Source organism: Nothobranchius furzeri, chromosome 11, assembly GCF_043380555.1.
Source record: "Nothobranchius furzeri strain GRZ-AD chromosome 11, NfurGRZ-RIMD1, whole genome shotgun sequence".
NCBI lineage: Eukaryota > Metazoa > Chordata > Actinopteri > Cyprinodontiformes > Nothobranchiidae > Nothobranchius > Nothobranchius furzeri.
The window spans coordinates 65,914,625-65,920,164 of record NC_091751.1 but is presented as its reverse complement, the minus strand read 5'-3'; the positions used below and the strand labels follow the sequence as shown (position 1 = coordinate 65,920,164).

Here is a 5,540-nt window from a genome sequence, read left to right as displayed (position 1 = left end):
ATGGCGCCCTGTAGACCTGCTTCATCCTGAGATGATATCTGCGCAAGACACGATCCAGTGTTGATAGGCTGACCCTATCAATGTTTTGAAACGTGTCGTTGTTTTCTATAATTTTTCTTTGTATTTGCAGTAATATTATGGCATTGTTTTCTAGGACCTTGTTGAGGATTTCAGTTTCCTGTTCAGGAGACTGAAGACGTTCCCGACCACCTCGTTTCAGTAATCTTTCAGTTCTGCCAAACAAATAGTAAAATACTGTGAATACAAAGTAGGTGTACATTTCCTAAATACTGGAAACATACTTTACAGCATTTTACTGTCCAACAAAACAGTCCACAGGCAATACTTCTACTATACTCATTGAATACTGATTGCATTGATATGCAGTAGGTCCGGATGATGGATGCTACAGTGTACCTGCTCAAATTTGGCTGTACTCTTTGCCCAGCCTCCCTCATTGTAAGACCATGGTTGACCACATGATCAACCAAAGTGGCTCGGATCTCATCAGAGATTACGGTCCTTGGTCTTCCTCATCCTCTTCCTCGTCCTCCTCCTCTTACTCTCACTCCTCTGGCTCTGCCTCTGTTTCCAATGGTGGGATCCATTGATCCAAAACAGAAGAGCTCACCTGTTGCCCTCTCATGCTAAAGCTCTGATTGCTGATTGTTAAACTGTGTGACGGGTATTTGCCCTTGTGGTGAGTCAGTGTGCATATTTGAATAGCTGTGTGTTCCTTGTGAAAACAAGATATTTTCTGCATGAAAATTGTGCCAACAGCAGAGATTTGTGTGTAATGTTTTGAAAAAAAGTGTGTTTTAGATTTGCAATTTGAGTGCAAAGCAGGAATTGTGCTTGTAGTTTAGCAGAATTGGTTACATGTTGTGGTCATTGTGTCTCAAGTACCAGAAAATGTGTGTAAACCACTGAGAAAAACTGTAATAAGGCTGTTTGATGTACCATGGTCCATTTTGCAAAAGAAACACATCTTTGTTATGGCTCACCCAATTCTAGTGCAGAATTCTTGCTCACAACTCTGAAACTCTGGGAGTTTGTTGTTAGTTCAGACTACAAGAAGGTTTCAAGGCCTCTTGGAAACTGGCGGGTAAATTAAAGGGGCATTATGGAAGTTTGACAGCCAAAACATGTATAGAAATAATAAATGTCTTCTTCATACATTCTCCTGCAATGCCCTGGTCCTGTAGAATGAGCCCTGGCATGTTTACTGTGATTGCCTGTTTTTCTGTAAAATCACAGAAAAAGAGAGATGCTCGGGTCGAGCAGGCTGCTTCATGCGCGTTCACGCTCAGGCATCGCCCGTAGCATTTGCTATCCGTGGCTTTAGCAGCAGAGAGAGAGGCAGTGCCACTTTGTCGCTGTTCCTAACGCCTAGTGACAAAGCTAGCTACATTTCTGAGGACCCTTAGCTACTTTCTGTAGAACTTTCTTCTAGATATTTCCTGCAAATTAGCAACAAAATAGCCATTTTCACTCCGAACCGTTCTTTGAACGTTGTTTCAGCTGTCATCAACGATATAAAAGTTACAGATACAATATTCGTCATTGGCGCTCTAGCTCATCTGGTAAGACGTCGGACTCTCATGCAGAAGACCCGGATTTGAATGTGGATGTGATCTTAGTTCGTTTAGAGTTTCTTTTTTACATTAATGTTTTTTTTTTACAGTAAGATTCCAAAATATTTATTTGAGACTCGCCGAACGGCATTGAATTCACAGATAATAAAGATGTGGGTTCAACTTTCATTTTGGAACAATTTTTCAAGCAAGGGAAGGGAATGTTCTGAGCATGCAGGAGGACTGACCCATCTTAAACCTTTGTCGGCTGTGCTGAAGAGAAAGGTACAGAACCAAATTATTTAATTAATTAGCTGCACATTCTCCTGTCCTCTGTCCTCCGGGCCACACACACACACACACACACACACACACACACACACACACACACACACACACACACACGGGACTGTCCCAGCTGTTATTTTCGTTAAGGAGTGTGCACGTACAGCATGCACGCGCGCCTCGTGCACGAGCCTACTATTGAAGCTGCCGTTACGCTTTTGGCCTGAGGGGGCAATCACGAGCATAAAAATTCAAAACTCTGTAAACTCTCTGCAGAGTAGAAATTATTACTGCATGTTTTCAGAATTTAACACTGACTTTCAACTCTGCGGTTTGAGCTTGTTTACGCTTCAGATAGTTGTAAATACTCTATCTGGGTTAAAACAAGTGTACACTGAGACCCATTTTCCACTGAGGTAGCAGAACATGCAACAGTTCTCCTTGATGACCACTAGAGGGAGACAAACACCACGAGTGATTAAACTGGCGATGAGAACCATCCCCATCTCTGTCTGCGCTTCTGCTTTGGTTTTCCCATGGGGACTTCGAACCTTGTAGGTGATATGCGTCTCTAACGTGACAGAACACCAGATCTGGGAAAACCTGGGTGTGAAGGAGTCAGGCTACAGCTAGGGCTAGACTGGACATGATAATGGAAGTCAGCAGCGTGTTTATGCTGCAGTATAAACTAGAGTGGCCTTGTTGTTAATCACAGATGGTCCATTGTTCCTTGCAAGTGAGGCATGAAGTTACTCACAGAAAGCACGGCTTTGCAGTCACAAAAAGGAAAAACTCATACGTGTGGTGAATGCAGAAATAAACAGCTAAACAAACAAATTCATTAATCTAATCTGCAAAATAAATAATCAATTAAAAATTACACACTGGACTTGGAAGAATTTTAGATGCGTCCGTCTCGCGTATCCTGAAGGAGAGCCGACATGCGTCAACAACAGATGAGTAACAACTCAGCTCATCTAACAGTAATGCATTTAAAAACGTCACCTGAAATCACCAGGCAGAAGAAAACAAGTGTAAATAAAGTCCAAATTCTCTTGCAAGCAGTAACGTATGTTCAAGAAGAATAAAATTACAATAAAAGATGACAAAATGCCATTGAGTTGATTTGTTCTAGATAATTGTATCATCAGACTGAAGCAAATGTTCTCCTCTCTGAAACCCCCCGCTCTGTGCAGCACCATAAGAAGGGTGAAACACAACAGAATAGAACGGAAGAATAGAAAATCCTTTTATTGTCCTGCAGGGGCAAAAAATAAACAAACAGAAATAAAATGCTGCACACTGAGCAAAAACAATACGTAGGCAAGAAATAGTCTAAAGATTCTGTCAGGGGCGGCAGTGGCTCAGGAGGTAGAGCGGATTGTCCTGCAATCATAAGGTTGCAGGTTCGATCCCGGCCCCCACCAGAGAATGCTGCTGTTGTGTCCTTGGACAAAGCACTTAACCCACCTTGCCTGCTGGTGGTGATCCGAGGGACCGGTGTCGCCAGTGCTCGGCAGCCTCGCCTCTGTCAGCGCCCCAGGACAGCTGTGGCTACATCTTAGCTCATCCCCACCAGTGTGTGAATGGGTGGGTAACTAATTGTGCTGTGAAGCACCTTGGGGGTTGTAGAACCCTAAGAAGGCGCTATACAATCACAGGCAGTTTAGTTGACTTTCCAACATTTTAAAAATAAGTGTAAAAACACTAGCATGAGATGTGAGATGTGCTTGAGTGTAAATAGACGGAACAAATGAAAGAACGTCGCCTTTTTCACACAAAGAAACCTCCAGCTACCAGGTCCGAGGGTCCATCACATACACAACTCTCCCACTTTCTTCTCATCTTTGTTGAAAAATCTGCTTTAAATGAAACCAAAGAGCCAACCTCCATGCCTGATCTCCTTCAGCTTTAAAGGAGCAACACAATCTAGCATCCACCAAGATCAGCACGATCATCCGTTTGTGAGGATGCTCATTTTAGGCAGCATTCTTTTGTCACATTCCCCCACAGGACTGAAATCTGATACTAATTATGGAGTAGGATCATCTTTAAAGATGTTACCAAATTCCCTGATAATAAACGTCTACCGTGTTGGAAAGGATTTCAAAAACGACGTGAAGTCGCTCAAAGTGGACTCAAATGTCAGTCAAAGGCAGGATTGTGAGAAATAATACGTTTTTACTCTCAAAGCCTCAAGTGGGAAATCAAGTGTGAGGGGAGTAACTCTGACCCTAAACCCGACAACAGCAGGCCCAGAACAGACAAATAATAGGGCAAAATGTAGAGTGCAGAAAGAGACAGCTGAGCCAGAAGGTGAAGCTCTTGATTTACCCGTTGATCTACGTTCCTACCCTCACCTATGGTCGTGAGATTTGGGTAGGGACCGAAAGAACGAGATCGCGGATACAAGCGGCCGAAATGAGTTTTCTCCGCAGGGTGGCTGGGCTCTCCCTTAGAGATAGGGTGAGAAACTCGGTCATCCGGGAGGGGCTCGGAGTAGACCCGCTGCTCCTCCACATCGAGAGGAGCTAGTTGAGGTGGCTCGGGCATCTGGACAGGATGCCTCCTGGACACCTCCCTGGTGAGGTTTTCCAGGCACGTCCAACCGGAAGGAGAAAGACCCAGGACACGCTGGAGAGACTGTGTCTCTCATCTGGCCAGGGAACGCCTTGGGATTCCCCCGGAAAAGCTGGTTCAAGTGGCTGGGGTGAGGGAAGTCTGGGCGCCTCGACTTAGGCTGCCGCCACCGCGACCCGACTCTGGATAGGTGGATGAAAAAGGATGGATATGGATGGATGGAATGTAGGGTACAACAACAGAGCAACCAAAGGCAAAGAAACAGACAACAGACTGACAACAAGTCAACACGCAAACACATTCCAACAGAAGACACTGTTACCTGGAATCAAAGATCCGCAGAATCAGAAGATGCCCCAGGTGAAGGCTTCACTTGTGAACATTATAACAACCACAGCCTAGGTTCATGATGAAGATCCACGTCTAAGAGGTGAGCAGAGCGAGGTCATAGTGACAGAATGTAGATTACACAACCAGAACCAGCAGAAAAACATTATCACCAATAAAAGGTTTGGCTGGAATGTGCAGCTTTTTAGGTGCATTTTGATTATTGAGGTAAATCCAAACAACACCTGTAATAAAACGGATGAATTCAGGTGCAGATGGTTCTGGTTCTGACTCTGCTGCCCCCTTGGTTCAGGTCGTGTTACTGTCTCCGGTAGCTCCCTGAGCGGTGCAGCTGTCAGTCACTTCCACCTCAGTGCATCCCTAACGCCTGCTGGAGAGACCGTCCACTCTCTGCAGCAAACCATCACAGACACGAACGGCTGATCCTGAGTCAGCTCCTGGTGAGACACTAATAAATATTCCGTTTAGAAACTCACATCACACAGACTTTCTGAGATTTAAGTTGTGATTAATTAGAAACGGGACCATATTGTTGAGCCCCTAGGGCAGACTCCTACAGTATGGAGAAGCTACGCCAGAGGAGAGGGGGGAGGGGTGACACATTCAGCCACTGTCGAGGATATTTTGTAGAGGAGCGGGGGCAGGGATTATGCATCCTAATCACACTACGTCAGATTATGTCTGACCAAAACAGACTCCATTACAGGAGATTAAAAACTCTTTCCAAATAGTTTTGTTGGGTGAAAACAATCA

At 44.6% G+C, this 5,540-nt stretch overlaps 1 long non-coding RNA gene across 1 annotated transcript; it reads right to left on the bottom strand.

The window, feature by feature from the left end:
• Positions 1 to 3,095: 3,095 nt before the first annotated feature.
• On the bottom strand, positions 3,096 to 5,326 carry LOC129164797 (uncharacterized). Its single transcript, XR_008564309.2, has 3 exons — positions 5,012 to 5,326; positions 4,762 to 4,862; positions 3,096 to 4,621 (listed from the first exon to the last, which is right to left on the bottom strand). It is a non-coding gene; the product is annotated as an uncharacterized lncRNA (long non-coding RNA).
• Between the last annotated feature and the right edge of the window lie 214 nt (positions 5,327 to 5,540).